This window comes from Anolis carolinensis, chromosome 4 (genome assembly GCF_035594765.1).
Source record: "Anolis carolinensis isolate JA03-04 chromosome 4, rAnoCar3.1.pri, whole genome shotgun sequence".
In the NCBI taxonomy this organism is placed as follows: Eukaryota; Metazoa; Chordata; class Lepidosauria; order Squamata; family Dactyloidae; genus Anolis; species Anolis carolinensis.
The window spans coordinates 216335058-216348205 of NC_085844.1; the positions used below are offsets into that span (position 1 = coordinate 216335058).

Consider the following 13148-nt stretch of genomic DNA (forward strand, 5'->3'; position numbering starts at 1 on the left):
TAGGATCGGAATAGACTGGGACAAGATCAATCTGGAATGAACTAATCTTAGACTTTAACTGGAAGAGCCATGTAAATCTCTAGTTTTTATCTTGAATTTTAAAAATGTGTGCACATCTTTAGAAAAGGACTGAAATGGAAGATAATATTACACTAGATAATCGGCAGTCGTCCTACTTCCTTGGCTGCCACACAGCTGAGTATCAAGAATTGTAATATGTTAGTGCTGTAGAGCCCCCCAATGATCTCATGGAAATAAGACTTTGTGTTGCCAAGACAATAATAAGGTGCAAATAAATAATGGTTTAACAACACTAATATATCAAATGTGCTGCTGGAAGGCCAAGGATAAAAAGTAGTGATAACAATAGCAGTAATTATGGCCATCTCTGTATAACTCTTGAAAAATACATTAAGTTAAGCTTAATCATTGCAGAAAGGACACCTAATTCAGGTATCAGAATACTTATTTTCAGCAGAAAAATTTTTAATTGACTAAAAACAAGATCACCATTTGAAACCAAACTTAATACATTTCACTCTTTATGTTTGCCCTTAAAAATTAACATGAGTGCTGAAAACAAAACACAAATGTTAATCATGGGGAGACATCATAAAGTATAGTGAGAACCATTTTCACACAGATGATAAATTACTGAGTTGCACAAGGAAGGAAGCAATAATGAGCCACTGAAAGGGGGCTCATAAATTAAGAAACAAGGAAGATGCCAGAGTTGTTCACTCACAGAAAGTTGATAGACAAAAAGCATGTTGACACCTCAACATGGAAAGAAAACCCCACTGTATTCTTAGTAATTGCCTGTTTGCTACTCTGAACAAAACCCCCCCAAAACCAACGAGAAAGTGAAAGATAAAGAACGATTTCAATTCATTGGGAATCAGCAGACACCAGATTAGCAAAAGGCTAACTCCTTCACATATGAATTTTGGCTGGAGGAACTTCCTAACTGCTCCTTTTAGCCTCATACACATATTCGGAGTACCTTTCTCCATGGTCTCCTTGCTGTCTAAATTCCATTTATTGGAGACATAATAAATATACTTTCTACTGATTACTGCACTAGTGTCTGGTATTGAAGAAATGATCTTGGAGTGGCATAGAGCTTTATCAGTAAGCTAGAAAGAGAAGGATTGATGAAAAGTGATGGAAATCAAGGAACACTGAGTATGTGGTTGAACATGTTTGAGTCCATGTATGTATCACAGCAGCCCTTGGTGGTGCAGAGGGTTAAACTGCTGAGTTGCTGAACTTGCTGAATCCGGGGAGTGGGGTGAGCTCCCACTGTTAGCCCCAGCTTCTGCCAACCTAGAAATCCAAAAATATGCAAATGTGAGTAGATAATAGATACCACTCTGGTGGGATGGTAATGGTACTCTATGCAGCCATGCTCACCACATGACCTTGGAGGCGTCTGTGGACAACAACGGCTCTTAGGCTTAGAAACTGAGATGAGCACCACCCCCCGGAGTCGGACTCGACTAGACTTACTGTCAAGGGGAAACCTTTACCTTACCCTTAGGTATCACAAACTAATACATCATAAAATCATAGAATCACAGAGTTGGAAAGGGCCTTATGGGTCATTTAGTCCAACTTCCTGCTCAATGCAGGAGCTCCAGCTAAAGCATGCCCAGCAGGTGACTGTCCAGCCTCTTTATAAGACCTCACCATGTTTCTTGGCAATTTGTTCTATTGCAAAATCACTCTTACTATCAAGGTTCTCCTTCCAATGTTTAATCAAAATCTACTCTCCTGTAAGTTTACATCTGGCCCTTCCTTTTGGGACAGAAGGACCAGTCCTGCCATCTCCTCTCTGTGATAGCCCTAGAAGTATTCAGAGAGTGCAATCACCAGTTTTCTCTTAAGCAGGCTGAACATGTCCAGCTCCTTCAATCTTTCCTCATATACTTTATTATCCACGCCTTTTATCACCCTTGTTGCCCTTCTCTGAATCTTTTCTAACTTGTTTATATCTTTCTTAACTGAACATGGTATTCCAGATGAGGCCTGACCAGCACAAAATACAATGGGACAATTACTCCCCTTGATTTGGAAATTATGTTTTCGTTTTTGCGGGATAAAATACGATTTGCCTTCTGTGCTTTCAGCATCACATATTTTGACATCTTACACTTTGTGTCAATACAACGTAAAGAGGATTCAGAATTTGGAAATGTTACACTTTGGACTACTGCTATAGAAAAGCACTACTTGGAGTTAGCTTCCTTTGAATGAGAAAGCACTGATAATAAAAAAGACTACTTGTATTATCTATCAATAAGCCAATTGGGCACAAGATGATGTATTATGGGAGATATAATCCAAGAAGGGACATTTTTGCAAGTCTTCAGAAGACAGATTATTGTGGAGAAAATGGATGCACCACACAGGAAACAGGACAGAGCTTTCAGCAACATGAGCAGTGACAAGTCATTTGGACAGTGAATTTTTGCTTGGAAATGATAGGATACTGTGTTTGCATTTCGATTTGAAAAATGTGGTAGCAACTAACACTGATATTTGAAAACAGAAATGGCATTTGTGGCTCTTCCTATGACATGAGACTGCAAATCCTATCATGCCCCACTATTGACTAGGCTGATTATGCCTGGTGAGACCTGCAGTCCATCAGCATCCAGAGGACCACAAGTTGTCCATCCCTTTTTTAAAATAAGGCTATCTGGAAGAAAGACTCTGGTTACTGCTTGCAGCCTGGTAAGATCTCAGTAATGTGTACTTCAACCATTGTAAGATCACTTTATGGACTTGGATGACATCACAATAGTACCTTGTGCCAGTTCAGCAGTCTGAGGAGGGACTGGGAGTAGCACAACTGCAGCTGCTTCCCAAGAAGGAGAGGGCCACTACTTGGGTGGCATGATGGGAAATAACACCTCCCACAGAAATAATATAAAGACAAAATCTGAGAAGATTACAGACCAGGAAAATGACCGAGAGAAGGGAGGACTTGTAATCTACCTGAAAAGAGACAAAGCTACTGTAAGTATCAGCTGAAATGCTATGCTGCCATATCAGACGCCCATGAATTTGTGAGTGTTCCTCAGCCTCATACAACTAGTTACTACATACCAACAATCTACACAACTCTAGTTCACTTTTATCACTTCCTTTGAGCACAGGGGCAGGTAGCTAGTAAGGAGAATATCTTCTGATTATGTTGTTGAAGGCTTTAATGGCCGGGATCACAGGGTTGTTGTATGTTTTCCGGGCTGTGTGGCCATGTTCCAGAAGTATTCTCTCCTGACGTTTCGCCCACATCTATGGCAGGCATCCTCAGAGGTTGTGAGGTATGGAGAAACTCAGAAAGGAAGGTTTATATATAGCTGTGGAAAGTCCAGGGTGAGAGAACTCTTGTCAGTTGGAGGCCAGTGTGAATGTTGTAGTTAATCACTTTAGTTAGCATTGAATAGCTTCATCTCCTGGCTTCTTCCTGACTGGGGGAATCCTTTGTTTAGAGTCATTAGCTGCCTCTGGTTGATTCATGTCTGAAACTACTCTGTTTTCAGAGTGTTGCTTCTTATTTACTGTTCTGATTTTTGAGGTTTTTTAAATACTGGTAGCCAGAATTTGTTTATTTTCATGGTTTCCTCCTTTCTGTTGAAGAAGTCTATATGCTTGTGGATTTCAATGGCTTCTCTGTGTAGTCTGACATGATAGTTGTTGGAGTGGTCAAGCATTTCTGTGTTCTCAAATAATATACTGTGTCCAGGTTGGTTCATCAAGTGCTCTGCTATGGCTGATTTCTCTGGTTGAGTTAGTCTGCAGTGACTTTCATGTTCTTTGACTTGTGTTTGGCCAATGCTGTGTTTGGTGGTCCCTATGTAGACTTGTCCACAGTTGCATGGTATACGGTAGACTCCTGCAGAGGTGAGAGGATCCCTCTTGTCCTTCGCTGAATGTAGTATTTGTTGGGTTTTCTTTGTGGGTCTGTAGATAGTTTGTAGGTTGTGTTTCTTCATCAGTTTGCCTATGCGGTCAGTGGTTCCCTTGATGTATGGTAAGAACACTTTTCCTCTTGGTGGATCTTTGTCTTTCCTCTCGTGGCTTGCTCTTGGCCTTGCAGCTCTTCTGATGTCCATGGTGGAGTATCCATTGGCCTGTAGAACCCAGTTTAGATGGTTTAGTTCACTTGGAGGAGATGAGGTTCGCAGCTTCTTTGTGCACGGTCTGTCAGGGCTTTAATTGTGCTTCTTTTTTGACTTGGGTGATGGTTGGAGTTTTTATGAAGGGCCTACAGCCAAGTGCCAAAAATCAGCCAACCAAACGTCTACCATTCCTCCCCCCCGCCTTTTTTTTTTTTTTTCCGTTTCATGCTTCTTTCGTTCCGGAGGGAGTTGTACCATTCCATGCCATCTGAATGGATGGAACGGTGCAAAAACACAAAAGAAACAGATAAAACAGGATTTGGGCCCAACTCTACATAGCACCAGTTCAAAAACAAATTAGTGAAAAGCCAGGTAAAACCAATGCATATTAAAACAATTAATCCATGTTTTAAAATTAATAATTTAAAAATTATCTGGATAGCCTGCAGGAAGAATAATAGGAGAACTGGTTTGGAAAATGTAGAGGAACAGCTTTACAAGGCAGTATATTTATTTATTTACAGCATTTATATTCCGCCCTTTTCACCCCAAAGGGGATTTAGGGCGGATCACATTGCACACATAAAGGCAAACATTCAATGCCATAACATGGAACAGAGACAGAGACAAGACGCAGGCACAGGCTGGCCTCGAACTCATGACCTCTTGGTCAGAGTGATTTGTTGCAGCTGGCTTGCTATCCAGCCTGCGCCACAGCCCGGCCTAGCTGAATGCTTAATGGGGAAGTATGGAAAAAAAACCCATGGCAATTCATAGTAGTCAATATCAGTTCAACATAAACCCTTCAATCACTGTAACACTTTCTACTGTTATGAAAGACAAAAGCATCTTTTTATTCTAAACAAAGATTAATTGTACTTGATTTATAGAGCCGCAGGATTTTCTACTAGGAAACTAAAAAGATCTGATCCAGAAGTTCTCCCACATTCCTAGAGACATCAACATAGATGAAAGTGTGCTGTAGATAACCACTATAATTATTTTAACACTCCACTTTGTGTCTACATTGTTTGCTTAATTCTGGAGAATTATGCTCCAGATTGCCCCCGAGACAGACTATGGTGGCAGCCACACATACTAGGTCAAATTCTCTGTAATACTGTATCAGTGTCTAGATAGTCCATCTTGGCTGAGACCACATCAGCCCCGCTGTGTTGTCCTTGTGTCAACACTGATCCTGCTTCTTTCTGGCCAAGAAGCTCCCTGCAAGAGCCTCATCATTGTGGTCACATCTGCTGAGGTCATAACAAGGTACCTGTGCAATCAACGAGGGGGGTAGAGCAGCCTCCTCCTCCTAGCTGGCTGCACAGATGCCCCATTCTGAGCTCTGCAGATATGACCATGAGGATGATGCTCTTGCAAGGAGCTATTTGTCCATAAAGAGCAGTGGTGATGATATAAGGACAACCCAACCCCTTTCTTGATCACTGGAGGAAAGGTGATGGTGGCAATGTGTGTATGGATTGTGGATTGGATTAAACCCGATCCAGTTGTCCAAACATCTGCAAATCCTGAGAACACTGGAGTTTCCTACAAATTTGAGAGTATCCCCCAATTTTGCTTATCTTGGGGCAAAGTCAGGTTAAAGGTTAAAAGGTCTAGATTCTTGCTGGAAGTCACTCTCACAGGCTTGAGGGAGAGTGCTTTAAAAAAAACTTGTGTAGATACTGCCAAGTCCTATACTTTCAACTTGGATTGTTTATTGGGCTTAGTTTACCCTACAGCTGTGAAAGACAATCAAAGAAGTAGGGAGTAGAAACAAGTCACATTATCTCTATTGACAATGGTTCAGTGCATTCCTGTTGGAGTCTATCCTATCCCACATCACCACAGTGGTCAAAAAGTTCATTTTTTGGAGTACAGCTCCCAAGATTTTCTAGCCATCATGGTCATGCTAGCAGAGGTGATTTTGGAAAATAAAATTCCTAGCCTTTCATCTCTTTCTCCTGCAACTATTTTTAACAGAAACTGGAGCACTGAAAACCTGACACACATATCCACATGCCACCCTCTTCAGATATGATCTAAAAATGGACATGATATTTCAATTTTCCTTAAAAAATAAGTGTGTTTTTGTATCAGTTATCAGTAGTGTGATAAATCCATTCTAGGTTTTAATTAAAACTTTAAAGGAGCTATTCACAATGTTGTACTTATTTTGGTGACTGGGAATAACCACTTTGGACAATTTGTTTTATGTATAGACTAAATTTGGAACAGATTCAGTGCCTCATTGACATAGACCTCAACACCAAGAAACCTTAGCTGCCTTGTCCAATGATCAGGGATCCTGGGTGTTGAAGTCCCAAAACACCTGGAAGGTCAGAGTTTATGAAATGCTGTTCTATCAGGGAAAATGTGAGATCCAAGGAAGCATTTCTCCCAGGCTGCAGAAATGTATTGGAGTGGGGGGTCTGGTTTGAGGAAGGAAAATTACAGGTTATTAGGAGGCTTCTATTTTGCTTACAGGTCAAGGTAGTCTTGCTGCCTCCTCTTGGAAAACTATCTCATGGCTCAAAAATCCTCCCTCTGTTCACTCTCCCCCTGGGAGGCAGGGTGCACATTTATGGACGACCAGAAGTGAGGGGCTTCCGTAGAGACAATCCCAGCGCCTCATTGACATTTCCTCCAGCAGCACAACATGGAGCAGGAGACTGTCAAATCCAGAAGAAGCCACGGTATCTCACGTTGTTCTTTTTGGTTGAGGGGGAGAAGCAAACGGGATTCGACGGAGATTCCTCATTTGCCAAGAATAAAAGCAAGCATTGGTACACCATACATCCAATAGGCATGAGGGGACAACGTGGGCTGTGATTGGCTGATGTGATCAAAGCAAAGGGCAAAAGGAAAACCTCCAGAACATGGGAAGGCAATAAACCAACTCAAGCATCACAAATGGCTGGTTGTGTTCAGTCATTGCATTATAGTGGCAAAGCAACACCTTTATGCTGAGACCTTTGAAAACTAATTTTTGAGGAGTATAGACAGCATTTTTTTGGTTATTTACACTGGCATTATGCTAGTGTAAGTACTTTGAAAGGGGTTTCACAAGACAGTATCTCCTTGCCCAATAGTTTCCCCTAGCTGCAAAATGGCAGTTAGAAGATGCCACATCTTGGCTATGAGGGTATGTCTTGTGTCGCACAGCCAGCAAAAAAGTGCCAATCTTTTCCTTTTTTAGCATAAGCATACTGATGAAATTTTATGTTCTGCAAGTGCTTTAATACCAAGTTATAACTCCCAGTGTGAGGTCTTGTTAGCAACATACATGTATCTTAAGTATGGATATGCCTCTTTGGGTATAGGACAAAGGAAGTTATTCATTAGCCTTTGGGGTCTTTGTGAGAAGATGTTTCAGCAGTTTTCGAGCCCCGAGAAGGGCCACTGCTGCTGCTGCTTACCTAAGGGGAGACAGGGGAGGCAACTGAAATGATGAAAAAGCAGCTGATCTGGTCTCTAAGGGAAAGAAAACAAGGAAGCACTCATTTCCCCCATCTCTAAACTGAGAGCTGCTAACTATCTCAATTGCCTTTACCCTCTCCCGCCCCCAGACCCTCTTGGTACTTGACAGATCATGGAAGTGATGGCAAGAACACAACTGTATGGAAGAGTTTCCTGCTTAGTGTAGGATCACGGAATTCAACCAGCATAACTGATGTTTCCATGGCTGACAGCTGTACTAGCCAAGGAAATCAGAGGGATTAAAATACAAAAAAAAAACCCAACTTTTTTTTAAAGCTCAGACCATCACTGACCACAAGGGTAACATGGAGCCACATTAATAACCATGAAGAAGATTGTAATGGAATAGATGGAAGCAGAAAAGATTGGAAATTTGACCCCCTAAAATGCATTCACACACACATTTAACTGGACACAGCAAAGGTGAAGATATCATTGTAAATTACTGGCCTACATGCAAGCATAGATTCATTCTAGATGTAATGCCTAAAATTGCAATCAAAGCTTGGAAAAGTTACCTTTTGTATCACAGCTTCCAGGATCCCCCACTAACTTGGTGATAGCCATGCTTGCTGACTAGCTGTGATAGTTTATAAAGATAACCTTTCCACCTCTATTTCCAATCCAGCAGAGAAGAACCAAAACAATTTAAGATGTTTTAGTAACAACTACTGAGTAGACACTGACTGCTACAGTATTTCTATTGAGCTGATATCTACTGAAGCAATCCCACATATTTGTGAGTAAGGCCCAATTCACTTCCTCATGATAAGTATATGGCGCGTCTTGAAGCCAAGTGAGCATTTCCCCCTTTGTCTTTTAACCAAGGTGCCTGAGACCATCAGGTTATAATACGTTTACAGGCTAGGGGCCCTTTGCATTAAGTTGTAGTACTATGATTCCATGTTAATTCTCATAGCTGCATTGTATGAAATGCTGGGCTCTATAGTTTAGTGAGGAACATTTAGAATTCTCATCCTGAGAGCTCTAGTGGCTCCTAAATCTACAAATCGTAGACTTTCACAGAATAGCACCATATAATCCCTGCAGTCCTTGAAGAAAGATGTCTGGATTTCCTGTGCCTTCAAAGGGAGTTTTTGTGCAAAAATCCTGCAGCTCTTTCCTTTGAGATGACACTCTGTGAATATTCCGGAGTGCCTTAGCTCTAATTCAGGAGCAGGTAAAGTACAGCTCTCTACATCTGAGAGATGTAGACCAACAACACCTGGAGAGTTGCATATGATGCTAGTCTGCTCTAGAATTGTCGTCTTTCCTCCAAAGAGCTACTTCACTGATTGTAACTTTATTTGAAACAAAATAAAAGGAATGTAATTCGAAAAGTAATATTTCCGACTTCTTGTAATAGATTAGCATGTGGCTCCCAGCACTTCCCATACACATTAGCAATGGGATTACACATCACTCATGTCACCTTTCTGAATGCTTCTATGTCCAGTGAATCTCATGTTTTTTCACATATGTGGGAGATAAAAAAGTTGGTGGGTATTAGCCATGACAAACCAAATAGAGTCACTGTTCAGAGACATTATGCCGGTGATCAATAGAATGCTGGGGTAAACAATAGGAAACAGTTACTACAACGTCTGAGCTTGGAACATAGAATCTGTCTTATGACATGCCAGGCTATTTGTGCATTTATCACAGTAGCATTCACCAACTGGTAATGGTTTCCTTGAGTCTCAGGCATGACACTTTCATAGTATTTGTAACTGGATCATATTGAATTGTGACTGAACCTAAACTTTGCATGTCACATTCTCCACACAAAGTATATAGGGCCAACAGTCATTCTATATATTGTCGTTGAGAATTGTCCCACCCACCCCCATGTTTCACTGACCACTGATGTGCCAATTGATCAAGCTGCTGCTGTCATCCTGACTCCTGCAGCACATGAGCAGGATATGGAACTGTAGATGATGGAACCTGATGATATCAGAGGAGAAAAAGCACACCCTTGTTGAGAACCTAAAGTAGTGGTTCTCAGGCTGTGGATCCCTATGTGGTTTGGCCTGCAACTCCCAGAAATCTCAACCAGTTTACCAGCTGTTAGGATTTCTGGGAGTTGAAGACCAAAACATCTGGGGACCCACAGGTTGAGAACCACTGACCTAAAGAAAGGTCTAAGAATAGCCAACAAAGCTAAACTCTTCCTTCTATCAGCCACATGATTCACAACCTCATGGTATCGGAAGAGATTTCAGAGGGTTGTTGTATGTTTTTCGGGCTGTATGGCCATGTTCCTGAAGTATTCTCTCCTGACGTTTCGCCCACATCTATGGCAGGCATCCTCAGAGGTTGTGAGGTATGGAGAAACTAAGCAAGGAAGGTTTATATATATCTGTGGAAAATCCAGGGTGAGAGAAGAACTCTTGTCAGTTGGAGGCCAGTGTGAATGTTGTAGTTAATCACTTTAGTTAGCATTGAATAGCTTCATCTCCTGGCTTCTTCCTGCATGGGGGAATCCTTTGTTCAGAGTCATTAGCTGCCCCTGATTGATTCATGTATGGAACTCCTCTGTTTTCAGAGTGTTGCTTCTTATTTACTGTTCTGATTTTTGAGTTTTTTAATACTGGGAGCCAGATTTTGTTCATTTTCATGGTTTCCTCCTTTCTGTTGAAGAAGTCCACATGCTTGTGGATTTCAATGGCTTCTCTGTGTAGTCTGACATGATAGTTGTTGGAGTGGTCAAGCATTTCTGTGTTCTCAAATAATATGCTGTGTCCAGATTGGTTCATCAAGTGCTCTGCTATGGCTGATTTCTCTGGTTGAATCAGTCTGCAGTGCCTTTCATGTTCTTTGACTCGTGTTTGGGCGCTATGTAGACTTGTCCATAGCTGCATGGTACACGGTAGACTCCTGCAGAGGTGAGAGGATCCCTCTTGTCCTTCGCTGAATGTAGCATTTGTTGGATTTTCTTAGGGGGTCTGTAGATAGTTTATAGGTTGAACAAAGGATTCCCCCAGGCAGGAAGAAGCCAGGAGATGAAGCTATTCAATGCTAATTAAGGTGATTAACTACAACATTCACACTGGCCTCCAACTGACAAGAGTTCTTCTCTCACCCTGGACTTTCCACAGATATATATAAACCTTCCTTGCTGAGTTTCTCCATACCTCACAACCTCTGAGGATGCCTGCCAGAGATGTGGGTGAAATGTCAGGACAGAATACTTCAGGAACATGATCATACAGCCCGAAAAACATACAACAACCCTGTGATCCCGGCCATGAAAGCCTTCGACAACAGATTTCAGAGGCTCTCATGAGGATACTCAGAAAATATGAAGAGGCTCCTGTGAAGAATTAAAGGTAAAGAAGCAGAAGGTTTAAAAGGTGGACATCCACCCTCTGTAACTATTAATATCAGTGAATATAACATGGGATGGGACTGTCATGGTTGGAGGCTGTGGCATTACAAGAACACAGTTTACAGGCAACAATGTTTAAATATTTAAAAGGATGTCACATTGAGGAGGGGGCAAGCTTTTCTGCTGCTCTGGAGACCAGGTCAGGGGGCAAAAGATTCAAACTGCACCTAAATGTTAGGAAGAACTGCCTGATGGCAAGAGCTGTTTGACACTGGAATGCCATATGCTCCCTTGGAGTGTGGTGGAGTCTGCTGCTCTGGGGTTTTTATACAGGGGCTGTATGACCATCTGTTGCAAGTATTTTGATTGTGTATTCCTACATGGCACAGGAACCCCGGTGGCAAAGTGTGTTCAAGCACTGAGCTGGAGACAGAAAGGTCCAAGGTTCAAACCCCGGGAGCGGCGTGAGCAGCCACTGTTAGCTCCAGCTCCTGCCAACCTAGCAGTTCGAAAACATGCCAATGTGAGTAGATCAATAGGTACCGCTCCGGCGGGAAAGTAACAGCACTCCATGCACTCATGCCAGCCACATGACCTTGGAGGTGTCTACGGACAACGCCGGCTCTTTGGCTTAGAAATGGAGATGAGCACCAATCCCCAGAGTCAGACATGACTGGACTTGACGTCAGGGGAAACCTTTACCTATTCCTACATGACAGTGGGTTGAACTGGATAACCCTTGTGTTCTCTTCCAACTCTGATTCCATGATTCAGAGCCATATATCATTTTAGTTTTCACCACATTTGTCCACATTTTCCCCATAGTTCCATGTACATGTTATGTCCAAAATTCTGAGCCCATTTGACCATACTAGTTTCAAAAACAATGTACACATCATTGCAGTTAAATGTTCCTCATCTGTACAAATCAATTAGTTTTAAAAGGGCTGCTAGATTCCTCTTTTTCTCCCCATTTCTCCACATTTTGATCTTGGCTTCATTTTTTAAGCTACAACTACCTTCACCCAATTCCTATCTTCTTTTTTTGTCCTACTTGAGGAAGTTCCCATGAGCTGGGGGAGAGAAAGGCTTGACCTGAGGATTGTGAATGCCTCCTGTCCAATTCCCATTCATTGTAACCAACGTCTACTTCCCTTTTCTGGAGAGAGTGAGAGAGGGAGGAGGAAAAGTTGCCATTGTACTCTTTTATTTTGTGTATTCAGGAGTGGCTTACCCCTCAACTTCCATTAGGATATCAGTGCTCCAAATAGTGTCGTCCCCCCCCCCTCCTATTTTCCTTTTTATGCTGCAACCCGCTGTTTCTTTGATGATGGATGATTTCATATTCCAAAGAAGATGCATTTATTATTGCTTTACCCCATTTCCTCCTTTCTTTTCTGTTTGTGGGAAATCCCAACCATGGCAGGCAGTAAGAAAAGGAAGGATGATGGTAGGAAAGAGGAACAAAAAGAAAAATAATACTTTATGCAGATTGCAAGTGATCTTTTATAGGAGTTTCAATGAGAGGGGGGGAGTGTAGCCCTCCCCACCTTTCCAATCAGGACATTGCTGGCCTTACAAATACAAAATAACACACTCAGGGGGCTCCCTGGAATATTACAGATGCTTCTGTGGCAAGTTCTCACTAATTTATCATCTGGTGTTTTCTCGGTTATTTTTAAATACAATGGATTTGACTCAGGAGCTGTTTTCTGCCTGCAGAAAGGATTATGGAAGACATCTCTGCTCAATTGGGTAGGCGTCTTCTCATCCCATCTCTTTCAAAAGGATCTCCTCATCCTTTAAGCAATATTTCCAGGGGACTGGAGGGGCTGCCATGGCAAAGATGGGACAGAATAGATTGCACCCATGGCCCAGTTATTGGTGCTTAAATTGGGTTCCAAATCAAGATTTATCTGCTCCAATCTCCACTTAATGTGAACATACTTTGGGATGTGAAAAACCTAATATGTTTTCAAAAATATAAGGAAAAGTATTTAACTTTCTTTGTGATTAATTATATGTTGCACTTGATTCATATTTTCACATGCTAGCTCTATATCCAAATTGCGAACTTGTATCTAGCATTACTAATACATGTCTGTGAAAGTAATACTGCACAAAAGTGGCCTGCACTGTATAGTAAATACCACAGGATCAACAATACACCAAACATAGTTAGAATGGCAATTTCCTCTGTTAAGTAT

The 13148-nt window shown here is 41.7% G+C and overlaps 1 protein-coding gene and 1 long non-coding RNA gene across 2 annotated transcripts in view; one reads left to right on the forward strand and one right to left on the reverse strand.

Moving 5' to 3' along the window:
• necab3 (N-terminal EF-hand calcium binding protein 3) overlaps positions 1-13148 on the reverse strand; it is a 103985-nt gene that overhangs the window by 21710 nt on the left and 69127 nt on the right. The gene's annotated exons all lie outside the window — the stretch shown is intronic.
• LOC100565767 (uncharacterized) lies at positions 2815-7044 on the forward strand. Its single transcript, XR_506301.3, has 2 exons — positions 2815-3021; positions 6618-7044. It is a non-coding gene; the product is annotated as an uncharacterized LOC100565767 (long non-coding RNA).